General features: G+C 36.0%; 1 protein-coding gene across 5 annotated transcripts in view; it reads right to left on the bottom strand.

Moving 5' to 3' along the window:
- The window catches only part of CNTN4 (contactin 4), a 901,169-nt gene that overhangs the window by 660,863 nt on the left and 224,940 nt on the right, over positions 1 to 15,366 (bottom strand). For all 5 annotated transcript variants that reach the window (XM_034658663.1, XM_034658662.1, XM_034658661.1 and 2 more), the window contains one exon: positions 1,071 to 1,131. The gene's annotated coding sequence lies outside the window, so the exon portion shown is untranslated. The remainder of the gene's footprint in view (positions 1 to 1,070; positions 1,132 to 15,366) is intronic.

The following is a 15,366-nucleotide window of genomic DNA, read 5'->3' as shown; positions in this document are numbered from 1 at the left end:
TGGAATGAGACCTCCCTGTTTGTGCTTTTCCCCATGAACTCCCAGTTAACCGTAATTAATTTTAACATCACTGATGTCAATTTTAGGGGATATATACTATTATGGGTGAACTATGTCCAAAAAGATATGTTGAAATCTCAACCCCTAGGTCCGTGAATGTGACCTTATTTGGAAAAAGGTCCGTGAAGACATCAGCAAGTTTAGATAAGGTTGCATTGGATTAGAGTGGGCCCTCAATCCAATGCCTGGTGTCCTTATTACAAATACAAGTTTGGACACAGGCAGACAGGGGAGAAGTCTATGTGAAGATAGAGAGGGATTTGAGTGAAGCCATTACATGCCAAGGAACACAAAATACTGTTGCCAACTACCAGAAACTAGAAGAATCAAGGATGGATTCCTCCCATAGAGGCTTCGGAGAATACAAACGTCCCTTTATTTTAATTTCAGACTTCTAAACTGCAGAACTCTGACAAAAATAAATTGCTGTTGTTTTAAGTCACCCAGTTCATGGTACTGCGTTATAGCAGCCTTAGGAAATAAAAACAGGCATTTCACTTTTTTTGGATCTGAATATCTAATGAAGGAAAAAATTTGCATATATCATAGATCATGAGTTATATTGCTTGTGTTTGAACCCTGAAAGGCTTTAATTTTCAGACCTGAATATTTGTAGGACCTGGCAACTTAATATTCGTGTTGATTTGGCTGATAAAATGTCCTTTTCTATAAAACCATTTGGTAAAAGTGCAACAACCCTTACTTTACTCCCAATACTCTTTCCATGATACCAAATTCAAAAGTTTTTCAATTATTAAATTAATCTGAGCCACAGAAAAGCTACCACAAGTACCTTCTCCAAAAAGACTTGAGAAAAGGCCTCAATTTCCTATTGTCAAGTCTTAATTTACATGATTTCACTATCTTATTAACTTCATCCTTCAGAAAAATACTAAAAATGATCTCATGGCATCACACTGTAAGGAAGAGATCTGTGTTTCCATAAAAACTAAGGATGCTAACCAAAGGTAAAGTGAAATAAAGACAATCCTCCCTTGTGGGAAGCTTACCTTTCAGAGCAGTTCTTAGGACCACATACTGTGATATACTTGTATTGTATATTAAAGATACCTAGAATAAAAATTTTAAAAATATACAAATAAATATACAAATATACAAATATACAAATAAATACACTTTTCAAATATAAATAAGCTTATGTATAGCTGATACTTAACTATTGCCATTCTAAAATTAAATTAGGAGGAAATGAAAATTAAATACAGTCAGTATGAATTTCCAGGTTGATAGAATTGCCCAGATTAGGAGCTAGGATGCCAGGTTCCTTTCTCTGTCTCCCACTAGTAGTGTGACTTTTGACAAGTCAATTCAACTCTAGCCTTTCTTTGTTAGTATAATGGCTCTAGGAGCCTGTGATATTTTGCGGTATTCAGATTCAATAAAAAAGACAATTTCTAAAAAAAAAAGTATATTACAAAAGCTTATAAAATAATGAAAAGGTGAACAATGAACTAGAAAATATCTGGTGGTTTTTGCTAGACATAGGAATATGTAAAATGAGAGTAACAATAACAAAAACAAAACACTCTTTCCATAAATATAGTATTATATCTTCTCTTAAAGCCACCAAGTTAAACTTAAATTGCAAAATAATTCTGTGCCTGAGAGCAATTTCCCCTGAAGCAATATTGTTTCCCTCTAAGGAAAATACATATATAATATTATTGAGAATAAATTTATATATTCATACCTTCATGTTTGTGCATATGTATGTATCTTCTAAAAGTTTCTATTGTAGGTAACTTATACTTCTGAGCAAAATAACTGTCTTATAATTGTTTTATAATTAAAAATATCATTTTATGTAGGTCAATATAGATTGGTCACCCAGAAATATCATTACACAAGTCTAGTCTAATTTACATTTAAATATAGTATAATTGATTAGGATAGAAATGTTATATTTTCCTGATTAGTCTCAAATACATTATCACTTATTAAGATTATGGTAGCCCCTGCTGGGTATCATAATAATTCATCATATATTAAGTACCTAACTATATTTACTTTCAAGTTAATATCAATAATGTCCAGAAGGCAAGGACCAAATATGTCTTCTTTATATTGTTAATATATACAGAAATATAATTTATCTTTTTTTTAATGTCCTTTCTTACATATTCCCCCAAAATAAATAAAGTGCCACAAATGATTATGGCAAATGAAACATTTCTTATGAAATAGACAAAAATCTTATATTCGAGTTAATAATGAATTATCAATAAATCACCATTTGTTTTGTTACTATGGTCAGTCACCAGCTCTGTGTATGTGAGTTGGCTACAAAAGTTCAGTGTGTACTTCAAAGTCTGACATTTTGTTACATTAAGAATAGCCACTGATTAGAACGTAAAGTTCTATTTACAGCTATTGGCATCACTGGCAACTCCAGTTTACAAACCAGTAACAACAGCTAAAAAATGATAATAAACCAGAAAAAACAAAAACCACAACTTTGATCAAGGGTTCATTCTTTCAAGTATTACTAAAACTTGATACACACACATATGTACATACATACATAAATATATTCTTCACAGAATGCAAGTAAATATTATATTTGTGCAATGAAGGATAAAGATTTGAAATGTAAACTTAGGTCCTAATTTTATCCACTAGATAATAATCATGCTCCTCTTTTTGAAAAGCACAAGTTCTGGGACAGCTGCCTGAGATGGGATAATGATTCAGTTATTTCTTAGCCATGTGATCTTGAGCAATTCATTAAGTAACCTCAATTTCACCTGTAAAGTGGGGACAACAGCATTATTGAGCCTCAAAGAACAAATGAAAATTAAATAACATAATGCAGTTTAGGTATTCAATCTTCTCTCTGGCATATGGGCACATCAGTAGTAATATTATAGTAGCAGTGGTAAAGATTCTCATGTATCATAAATGGTTTCATGAAAAAGGATTATACATCCAAAAAGCAAAGTCAACACCCAAAAGCAATACTTACCACCAAACATTTTCCCACTTTCTAAAATATTTAGCATTAGGGTGCCTGGGTGGTTCAGTTGGTTAAGCATCTGCCTTAGGCTCAGATCAGGAACCTGGGGTCCTGAGATGGAGCCCCTGCATTGTCAGGCTCCCTGCTCAGCAGGGAGTTGGCTTGTCCCTCTCCCTCTGCCCCTCCCCCCTGCTCCTGCTGTCTTGTGCTTGCACTCTCTCTCCCTACCTCTCAAATAATCTTTTTTTTAATTCTTAAAAATAAGATATTCAGCATTAATTTCATCCCTTTGGAATTCATCAATTTTTGGAATTGCTCCCAGAGGGAACACTGGCCAAAAGAAACTACCTGTTAGATGGGCTAACATCATGAATACATTTATTAGATTTGTTTAGCTGTCACAGAGTAAAGAACAAAGCACAAAAGAATGGAAGGCAGGTTGGAAGGGTTGGAAAGTAAGGAGGAATATCTGGGACTGATGCCAAGAAGGTCTCTGAATCAACATTTGCATCTTAAAAAACTTGCCCCATCCATAGCTCCTGGAAAGAATTGCCCTATGTACTGTATAATTAAATCTAATTGGCTACAGTGATTAAACAAGGAGGGATGCTTGACCCACATTAAGCCTAATAGGATTCTCTCTCAGAGATTCTAAACTGCACAACTGAGAGTTCAAGGCATGTAAAGGTAAAATTATTGCAAAGGAAACTAGTCTGTTGAGAGAATCAGAGAATGAAACAGACGTTCCAGTAAAACTAGGGTTGGGATAACATAAATCCTTAATCCTGATCCCCATGAGAAATGAGGTATTAAAAATAAAAGGGGTAACAAGTAGCCACATCTTCTGCCTTTCCAAGTCCCTTTGAGGTCAGGTTACCTAGTTTTCTGTTCTTAGATCACAATCGCTTTGCCTGGCATATGGTTTCAACAGCCCTTCTCTTTATGTGAACTAGTCTACCTTTCTGTAACTTGCAACTAAACGGTTTTTGGTTAAGAAATGAGCCCACTGAAGGCAAGCTTTCTGTGGGTAATATGAAGTCCCAGCTACATGCCTAAAGAAACCAAGGGAGACATATAGATGAGTAATATAAAGAAACAACAAAAATCACCCCACAACACTATTTGCAAGAAAATCTACATATACAAATTTTCTTGGCTTAAAAATATAATTCATACTCAGCTGTGTCTTTACTATTATAGACCAACAGATTTTATATTTACATTTATTCATTTATTCCAAAAATAATTACTGGTAAAATAAACAGAAAAATATCCCTAACTTCATGGTATTTGCTGACAAATCAAGCTACTACTCTACACCACCACCACCACCGAAACAAATATCATCAAAATAAATGTAAAAATGTAATAGACGTGTCTCTATATTTCAGTCTGTTTCTCTTTTTGTTGTTGTTTTTTAGATTCCACATATAAATGAAATCATATGGTATTTGTCTTTCTTTTGTCTGACATATTTCACTTAGTGTAATACCTTTCAGGTCTATCCATGTTGTCTCAAATGGCTAGATTTCATTCTTTATGGCTGAGTAATATTCCAGTGTGTATATATACACATCTTATTCAATCATCTGTTGATGGGCATTTAGATTGCTTCAGTATCTTGGCTATTGTAAATAATGCTGCAATAAACATAGGGGTACATAAGCCTTTTCAAATCAGTGTTTTCACTTTCCTCAGTGAAATATTAGGAAGTGGAAATACTGGATCATATGGTACTTCTCTTTTTATTTTTATTTTAATTTTTTTTTTGAGGAAACTCCATACTCTTTTCCATAGTGGCTGCACCAAATGACATTCCCACTAAAAGGTTTCCTGTTCTCCACGCACTCATCAAAATTTGTTTGTATTTTTTTTTAAGATTTTATTTATTTATTTGACAGAGAGAGACAGCCTGCGAGAGAGGGAACACAAGCAGGGGGAGTAGGAGAGGCAGAAGCAGGCTCCTAGCGGAGGAGCCTGATGTGGGGCTCGATCCCAGGATGCAGGGATTACGCCCTGAGCCGAAGGCAGACGCTTAATGACTGTGCCACCCAGGTGCCCCTGTTTTGTTTTGTTTTGTTTTTAACATTTGTTATTTCTTGTATTTTTTTGATAATAGTCATTCTGACTAGTGTAAAGTAATATTGGGGTTTTGCTCTTTGCCAAAGGGGGGCAAGTAGGGGATTAGGTGAAATAGGTTGAGGGGACTAAGAGGTATAAACTTCAAGCTATAAAATAAATAAATCGTGGGGATGAAAAATACACCTTAGGGAATATAGTCAACAATATTGAAATAACTTTTTGTGATGACAGGTAGTAAATACATTTATGGTGATCATTCTGTAATGTACACAACTGTGAAATCATTATGTTATGCACCTGAAACTAATATATTATACATAAACTGTATTTCAATTTTAAAAAAAAATCATAGAGTATTATTTTTGAAATAATCTTCTTTAGAAAACCACAGCATTTCAGGATTGTAATGAATCTCATTGTCCTTTTACATTCAACATGTTTCTAGTATGACAATAATCACACTATGTTTACCACCCACCCCACACACGAAACATATCTTTTATTGTAGGAAAATATGTATGTTGTCTTATTCTTCAATTTAAAGTTGCAGAGCTTAGTACAACTTAGTCTAAAACAAGTATTCCTTAATTATGTGCTGAATGGATGAATGGATCCAGATTTAAAACTAAGTAAAGGACATGCAACTTAAAAATTAATTCCATTTCTGGGATGCCTGGGTGGCTCAATCAATCAGTTAAGGGTCTGCCATCGGCTCAGGTCATGGGAAGTCCCACATCAGGCTCCTTGCTCAGTGGGAAGCCTGTTTCTCCCTCTGCTTCTGCCTGCCGTTCCCCCTGCTTGTGCTCTCTCCCTCTCTCTGTCAAATAAATAAAATCTTTTAAAAAAAATTATTCCATTTCTACCATATATTTTCTTGTCTGCTCTTAAAAGGAAACTTCTAATGATGCTTAGATAGGTATTGAGAAGTTCTTGATTTTATAATTAGGAATTACTTATTCTTTATTGGAAAAAATGTTAAACAGCCATATTCTTATTAGGGGGAAAGGGATTTAGTTAAAACTTTCCATCTCAAATGCGCTAGCACACTAAAGAGATGAATAAGGTAGAAAGATACGCAATACCATTCCTTGCAAAGGGGTAAAGATATGTGCATTATTCTTGGCTACTTTTGCCCTGCTTTATATAGGGAAAGAAACTATGCATCCATTAGAGGCCATGGAACACGCCTCCTCTGAACAAGAACATGAGGAAAGATTTTCATTTCATTCACTTTCTTTAAGTTCCGCTTCCTTATGCATAAAAAGAGACTAATAATTACATGTCTACCTTACATTGTTTTTGTGAGGGCAGAATGAGATAATCCATGCTAAGAACAGTGCCCGGTTTGTAATAGGCACAAAATATTTAATTATTTTTTAAAATTACTGAAAATTTATTAAATTTTCCAATGTTAAATCCATACCATTTACCTGCTACTGCAACACCTTTAAGCTATGGTTAAAGTTTCGTTGTGGCTTTTATCCAAAAAGTCACATGTGGGAATAGACAGAAAAATTAATGCATGAATAAATGGATGAATCTCCCTCTCTTCAGAATGATTGGGTCCAGGAGTTTTGAACATATCAGCTGGTATCAACAGAAATGCATTGGCCTTATTACAATACAAAGAAACCAGAAATCCACTGATGACTAGAGTTTCCTGGCTAAATGCAACTAGAAAGAGGCAGCAGCTGGCAAGGCCTATGTCAAAAAGTTTGATTTTTTACTCTGGAGAATGAAAAGTCCCAATCTAGACCCTTCCCAAATACCTCAGAAGTAAAAAGGGTGTTGAATATTTATTCAGAACAAAACAATCCTTCCCAAGTGACAGTTAAGAGTATGAAAATCGTCCTAATTAAAATGTTCAAAAAACCAGATGAGGCATTCCTAATTCTTTCAGTTCTCACAAGACATTGGAAGCAAGATTAGGAGAAAGAAGATAGTGGTCTCATCACATTAGCCAACTTTTTCCCTTTCATTAGGGTCAGACATGTGTCTACCTAATAATACACATATACAAGACCACTGTTGGCCATAAGTGTCCTATAATTGTAGTCATCCTTCATATCAGGCCTTTAAATAATCAGTAGATAACAAATGGACTGTGAAATCAGATCTGAAGCTAGGCTTTGCCATCTACCCTCTACATGAACTCAAGCAAGTTATTTAACCCCTTACAGTCTCAGTTGCCTGACCTAAAAAATAGGAACAGTATTAACCACCTTGCAAGGTTCTAATAAAGATAAAATAAATGAGAGAATGCATGACAATTATCTGGTCCCTAAAACGTATTCAATAAATGAAACCAAAGTTATTGCATTCTTTGAACATGAAAGGAAGGCATGAGGTAAGAGGGAATAAATTCATTAACTGTCTGTATTCTAGAAGACCATTATATTTAGGGGATTTCCTTGTATCCCTCCTAGTTTACTTAAATTATTGATGGCATTTTCCATCACTGAATTAGCAAATACTTCTTTTTCAGGGGAGTTTACTTCCTTCACACATAGTTAAAACCCAACCGGAATTTTCTGTGGGAGGTAAAGGTCACATAGTTATTAAATTATCCATGTTTATTTCCTAACTTCCCTTTAGCTTCGCTTGATGTTAATTTAGTATTAACATCCAGGTTATTAAACTAATACTAAGCTACAGATTACATTTAAATACATTTTTCAGTGGGAAGTGGGATGCATTTCTTATTGTGCTGTCTAGCTACAAGCAAACAAATGGTCATTTGATTCTTTTATCATTATCCCAACGAATAATATCAACCACAGAGATCACTAATGGGTTCCCCCAACGCACTCAAAGTAAACAACAATACAACATGATACATAACAGGCTTTAGAGTTATTAAGAGATAATCATATCCTTGGGACTTTCACTGGGCATAATAAGTGGCACTGCTAGAATATGATTATCTCTCGATAACAAGGGTCCCTGCAGCTTTCACAAAGTGAGAAAAAAAGTCATTACTGTAGGGAAAATGTGTATTTATTTTACTGAAACATAAAGCTGACAATTTAAGCTAATGAATAGTGGCTCTCCCTGAGATGACAGTATTACACAGTGTAGGAGGTTTCATATCAAGGTTACACAGGCATCATCACCTTGAGAAGTCTGGCTCGAAGAGCCATATTCTGGACGACTAATTTCTGGAGTCTTGACTACAAAGTAAACAGGACTGTAAGATGCTTAAGGGCCTAGAGATCTGTGCATCCATTTAAGACAGAGAGGGGACTGAGAATAGCAATGGGAATGGCGTATGCTGCTTACCAGTTGTAAGGTTAGAAACGTGAGATTCTGAGCTTCACAAGTTGTCCTGTTGTAACATAATTAGGGCAGCTCACTTGAGGGGCTATAGACAGATGGTCCAGGCAACATGAGTTCCCAAAACAAACAACCAGTGACATCAAAATAGGAAGTGGTGGTATATGGATTTAGAAATAGAAGAGCAGAAGAAAAAAAGGGGCATGAATCTTTCGCACCACTCTCAAGGATATGAAAAAAGCTTATACACAAGAAGAGAGCTTAAGAGTTTAATCAGCAAGGGGCGCCTGGGTGGCTCAGTTTGGTAAGCGTTTGACTCTTGATGTCGACTCAGGTCTTGATCACAGGGTTGTGAGATTGAGCCCTGTATTGCGCTCCACGCTGAGCATGAAGCCTGCTTAAGATTCTGTCTTTCCCTCTGCCCCTAGCCCCACCTCTCCCTCTCTTAAAAAAAAAAAAAAAAGTTTAATTAGCAAGAAAACTCTACTCACCTAAAATTACTCAGAATGGTGGTATTGTCTGATCTCTCTAACTCACAAGAAATAGACAAAGCTACTCCTTAAGTCTCCATTTATTAATCAATAAAATGGGTAAATTAAAATCTTCCTCAGAATTACTGGGAAAATTAAATATTGAGTTTAAAAGCACCCTGTAATTATAAAATATTCTATATTTGTCTCTATATTACCAATATTTGGAGAAATTACTTTCATAAACCAGGTAAGAATGCATCATTTCTCAAAGATTCTGCCAATGATACCACTTAATTTTATTTGTAAGAGATAATGCTAGNTTAAAATGAGGTAAGAATGCATCATTTCTCAAAGATTCTGCCAATGATACCACTTAATTTTATTTGTAAGAGATAATGCTAATAGAAAATACGTAACAGCTATTTTGTTGTAATATGCTTGGAAATGCAAACTTGGCATTGTGGCCCGTAAGACATTATCCTAAAAAAAAAAAAAAATCCGAAGTCTTAAAATATGTGCAAAGGTAAGAATTTTAGTTTATAAAAACGAACAACCAGAAATTCCATTCTCAAAATCAGTGACTGTCAACCAGAGGCAATTTTTTGGCAAAGTCTGGAAACATTTTTGGTTGTACAAATTAGGGGGTGGGGGGTGAGGGTGGTTTGCTACTGGCATCTAGTGAACAGATGACAGGGATGCTTGCTAAATTTCCCATAATGCACAGGACCATGTTCTAAATATAAGCACTTTTTGCACTTAACTCATAAATTGAATAATCTACATCAGTAGGTGTTCATATGTCCAATTCAGGGCTGTGAAAAACTACTTCATCTGCCTCCACATCCTAGGGATAGAGACAGAAAATAATTCATTTCAAATTATTGAAGCCCATACACAAATGCAGGCTTCTTAGCCCCTTAAATTTCCATTAAGGAAAATTATCAGGTTTGGCTAAATTCATTTCTGTCTTTCCATGTTGGCAATGTGCAAAACCAGAAAATGAAATTTTCCAGGGTTCACCATTATCACAAAAACTTGGAACAGTTATAATGACAACCTGTCACTCTGCATTTCCAAGACATACATTATGTCAATGCTTGACATTCCACAACAGCCTAATATGTCACATTATGTGACGTGATATAAAAATATATTGGACACTTAGAATTTGATACTTCCTGTAAGTGCATGCTCTTTATCTGAGTTTCACCAATTCAGGGAAAGGAAATACCTACATTTCTGCCCAGCAAATGGAAGACAAATGAAATGGAGCATAAATCACAACAACTGTAGAATGACAGAATCCAAATATTTTCACATGGGTAATTTCACATACTCTAAGAAGAAATACAGCATAGAGTAGTGACTGAGAGTACAGAATCTGGCTTTCAAAACTCAAATCTCTACATCCTACCTCAGCAACCTTCAGCAAATTACTCACTTGCCTCTGTGCCTTACTTTCTTCATCTAAATGAAGGTACTAATCCTATTTTCTTCCTTAGGCTGTTGTGAGAATTATATACATTAATGCTGACCAAGGGCTCAGCACACAGTAAAGACTATTAAATGGTTGTTTTTTTAATAAAAAGAAACACCTCTAGTTCTATATATTTAAATAACCTTTGCCAGATATCATCGGTTCCTTTTCTTGAGCCCGTCGTTCTGCACTGTCCTCTTCTCATAAGCCACACTGGACTTCANAATAAAAAGAAACACCTCTAGTTCTATATATTTAAATAACCTTTGCCCGATATCATCGGTTCCTTTTCTTGAGCCCGTCGTTCTGCACTGTCCTCTTCTCATAAGCCACACTGGACTTCATTACTGGAGACTATTGTGTAAGTGTTCAATTTGCTGAGCAGGAATTAAATACGCAGCGCATACCTGTATGCAGTAAAGGACATAATGGAGTGCAGGGTAAAGGAAACATTGTCTGGAGGCCTCAGGGGCTCACAATCTGGTTCCTCAAAGGCAGAAAATCGGTTCATGGACATAAATGACTTGTACACACAGGCATCCTTTGTTTCTTGAAAGTTCATGTTATGCTAGTTACTATTAGGAAAGACCTATGTTAGCAGAGTACCTGAATCTGAAGAGGATTTTCACTTTTATTAAAACAAAAAACAAAAACAAAAACAAACAAAACAGTGAAAAGCACAGTGTTGTGTTTATTTTGCATTAAGTAGTTATAGAGGCAGTGCACACACTGAGCACACAGCCAAGCTCCTTCCCAGGAATTACACTAAGCATCAAGCCATTGGCAGTTTTGACACAGAACTGTGTCTAAGAGAGTTTATGCTTTACCTTGATTTTTTCTTTTAAGATCTTATTTATTTGTCAGAGAGAGAGAGAGCACCAGCAGGGGGAGCAGCAGGAAGAGGGAGAAGCAGGCTTCTAGCTGAGCAAGGAGGCAGCCCAGTGTGGGACTCCATCCTAGAACACTGGGATCATGACCTGAGCCGAAGGCAGACACTCAACCAACTGAGCCACCCAGGCATCTCTATTTTGGGCATCTTAAAAAGCCTAAGCTATCAGAAAATCTGAGAGAGGTTATTTTTAGGGTCTGAGAATGTTCAAAGAATTTCTATATAAACTAATGGTAATTGTTTTTTGCTTTATGTCATTAGGGCTATGAAAGGTTTCGTAGAAACGCTCTATCTTCAGAAAGCAAGGGAAACCTATAATGGAAACTGTGGGGAGGGCTCTGAAGTGCAATTTCAATCCAAAAAATAGGGATCAGGGGTCACAGTTTTCAGAAAAGTGTTTGTAGGACTTCTGGTGGTACACATTATTATTTTTATTATCTGAACATTTTAAATCTATGTGTACTTATGTTTGTATAAATATATATTTATTTTTGTGTTTATTTCCCACTTACAGCACATTTTCTTCTATTTTTTATTATTGATATAAATGTTCTTCATATGCACTATTACTTAAAAATTCATTAGATTTATAGAAATGTTAAATATAAATATGTACCAATGTTAAGAAATATGATCATAGTATATAAATGTCCAGAATTGGGGGAAAACCAATACATAAAAAGGGAAATTCTGTATGTGCAATTAGGTCTAAGAGCCCAGAAATGGGGAGGGGGGTTTACAAACATGGTCCTTACTTTTCACTAGAAACATGTATTTATTCTGGTTCTCTGGAGAAGGATTACTAGTTCCCACCACTGTATTTGAGAACATGCATCCTTTTCCAGATCCATTGCTACTCATGGTCCAGAGAGAGATCTACAGCATGGTTTTCTTTAAAGAGAGAAGTACTCATCTCATTACACAGTGACATATATTTGAAGGGAAACACAAACACAACCCAATATAAAATGCAAAGCATGACTTGATTTTCTTCCCCAAAGAGGAAGAGACCAGGGGACGAAAAAGCCTGAACAAATGGCTGCTGAACCCCAGAACAAATCTGAAAGGTCAGTATGTGTTTACAATATCATTGAATATTTTTCTATTACCATGAAGAATGAAATAGCAACTAAACAGCATAAAGGAGATGAAAGAAATAATATTTTATAACTTACTGAATTGAGCTACACACACGATAATTTCCAGGATTGATTTCCTGTCTACTTTTGAAGCAAATAGCCATCAATTTGGAAATCCATGCACAAGTATGTGAAGAATGTAAACATTTCCTACTCAGAGGGAAATTTCTTTAGCTTTCTTGAAAGAAATTTAGTACTACACACACACACACACACACTTATACTGAGGATTGTATAATCCATACCAACTTGAAATTTCCCTAGTTCACTATAAATCAGTTACGGTTTAACTGAACTCCAGGGTAGGCACTGTGACATTTGAAACACTTTGAAAAGTCATACTGGTGCCCTACATCTTGTTAGGTAGAAAACTGTTCTATGTATAGTCCAGATCCAAGAAAACCTGGTGAACTGGTAAGAAACAGGCTATAGAGTTAGAGAAATGTTAGTTCAAACCTAACTACCTCATTTATCCTTTAGGACCAGAGGCAAAGTATTCCCTCTCAGCTTCAAACTCTGCATTTGTAAAATGGAGGCCAGGATACCTTTATTGCCCAGGGCCAAACACTTAGCACTAATTGAAAAGCCATAGCAGCCACTTCTATTCTTCCTTCAACTGAAACCCCACCGCCTCATTCTTTCCTCATAAGGGAACAAGTCACCTGATGAATGAGTTGCCAGACTAAGGTTATAGAAATCACTGCTCAATTTCTCTTTATAGTGGATATATGCAAAAGTATATTTCCTTAATGATTTGCTTAATTACCTAAAATAAGTATTTCTTTTCACCCTGAACCATTATAATTTTCAAAAAAAATTAGCCCAAATACTATAGGAAAAGTTCTACATTTCTTGATAGTACACCTTGTTAGGAAAAAAAATAACACTTCTAACTATGCATTTTTAGTTCTAGTGCATACATATGTATTGTTGTGTTATTAAATTATACACATAATTAAATATAAGCAATTATTTAAAATGATATAAAATATATAAGTTCTCACCTCTCCCCCAACCTTAAATGGATACACTTGGCTATGTCCCAGCATGCATCTCACCAGTAGTAAGTCCCTTTTTGTAAAGAAACACCTAAATATAGAAAAAATTGAAGACTTCCAATTTTCGCCTTTTCGGAGCAATGGGTATTACACTTATTTTAACCTTGTAAACTACTATAAAACTGAAAAAAAAAAAACGAAGAAACTGATTTCAGGAATTGGGCAACAGACAGCACAAAGCGGTGATCATTTAGAGAAAGGAAACACATGAGGTGAGTTCCTAGTTTATCCCAACTTCATTTCTGTGGGTACTTTCCAAACCACAGGAAAGGAAGTGAAGCCCAAACTGAGAGGCATGGTCTCACTAAGTAAAATAAAGATTAGAGTTCAGGCCTATTTGCAGTTTGGAATTTACAGGGTGAATAATGAAAAGGAGGGTACTGCGCAAAGAAGGATCTGTAGACCTCTATATGGAGGTGCACTTGTGTCACTGGCTGAACACTAAAATTGCAAGGCACAGGGAGAGTTTCCACAAGGCCTGGAAGAGAACAGCCACTGACGGAATTGAGAGGAACAGATTCCATGGCTATCCCAGGGCTGGAAATGTTAAGACTTCCAAAAGCCAGAGTGGAAAATACTTCGTGAACACTCCAGGTATTTAACTGAGCCCATAAAAAGGTACACCCTTAAATTTTTGAGAATCAAAAAGTGCTTTTAGGGGCGCCTGGGTGGCACAGCATTAAGCGTCTGCCTTCGGCTCATGGCGTGATCCCGGCGTTATGGGATCGAACCCCACATCAGGCTCTTCCGCTATGAGCCTGCTTCTTCCTCTCCCACTCCCCCTGCTTGTGTTCCCTCTCTCGCTGGCTGTCTCTATCTCTGTCGAATAAATAAATAAAATCTTAAAAAAAAAAAGTGCTTTTATTTACATGGGGTCGGTCTACTGATATTTACTATTTTAAAATTTAAAAATGAAACTTCTAAAAATACTCATTTAACGATGATAATAAATCCAATACATATTTATATAAATAACACATTTTATGGAAAAAAACCTGAATTATCTGAAACAAAATAATAGAGATCAGAGTGCATGTTTCACACATTTGTAAATCATTTAAAGGTTTGGCTCAGGGGCGCCTGGGTGGCTCAGTCAGTTAAGCGGCTGCCTTAGGCTCAGGTCATGATCCAGAGTCCTGGGATCCAGCTCCCTGTGCTGGGTTCCCTGCTCAGTCTTCTTCTCACTATTCTCTCTCTCTCTCTGTGCTCTTGCTCTCTCTCTCTCAAATAAATAAACAAAATGTAAAAAAAAAAAAAAAAAAAAAAAAATTNAAAAAAAAAGCTTTGGCTCAATAGAAGATAATTTGATTTCTCTCTTTGTCTCTACATTTAGTCTTAAATGATATCACATATCATGTAGCCTCCAGAAAAGCCCACTGAACACTTGTGAGAAACTGAGACAAAGACAAATCATAGTATTCTGAAAAAAAAGCTTCGAAATGAATGACCACCTGAAAATTGTGGTCATTCCCACAGGGTTCCCTGGACCAGACTCTAAGAACTATACTAAGAGGAATCTTTGGAAGTAGAAAGAGTTAAAAGTTAAAAGAGTTAGAAAATATATGTGAGCACAATTTGGGAAAAGATTTTCATAAAGAACTTTCAGCACAATTTCCTTTTCAAAGGATCTCTGATTTGCAAGGGAATCATTCCTTGTGATTCTGTTTTCAGACTTGCAGAATTGGTGGAGGAAGGAAGAGTGGATAGGGATTAGTTGATCTAGGCTGGACAATCCCCCTGTAAAAGTGCCTGGATCAAGAGAACACCTAGCTGCAAGCAGACCCAAACATGTATTTCCTAAGTTTAATCTATGGACTCAGGAAAGGTGGGTCCTTTACTTTTGGGGGTATGCTCAAGGTTCTCAGGAGCCACCTATCTCTGTCCTAGCAAAAGATCAAGAAAAGTAGAGGTGAAAGAGCAGCAGCCCAATAAAAGCACAGT

The sequence above is a fragment of the Ailuropoda melanoleuca genome, chromosome 4, assembly GCF_002007445.2.
Source record: "Ailuropoda melanoleuca isolate Jingjing chromosome 4, ASM200744v2, whole genome shotgun sequence".
In the NCBI taxonomy this organism is placed as follows: domain Eukaryota; kingdom Metazoa; phylum Chordata; class Mammalia; order Carnivora; family Ursidae; genus Ailuropoda; species Ailuropoda melanoleuca.
This window is presented reverse-complemented; position numbering and strand designations above follow the sequence as displayed.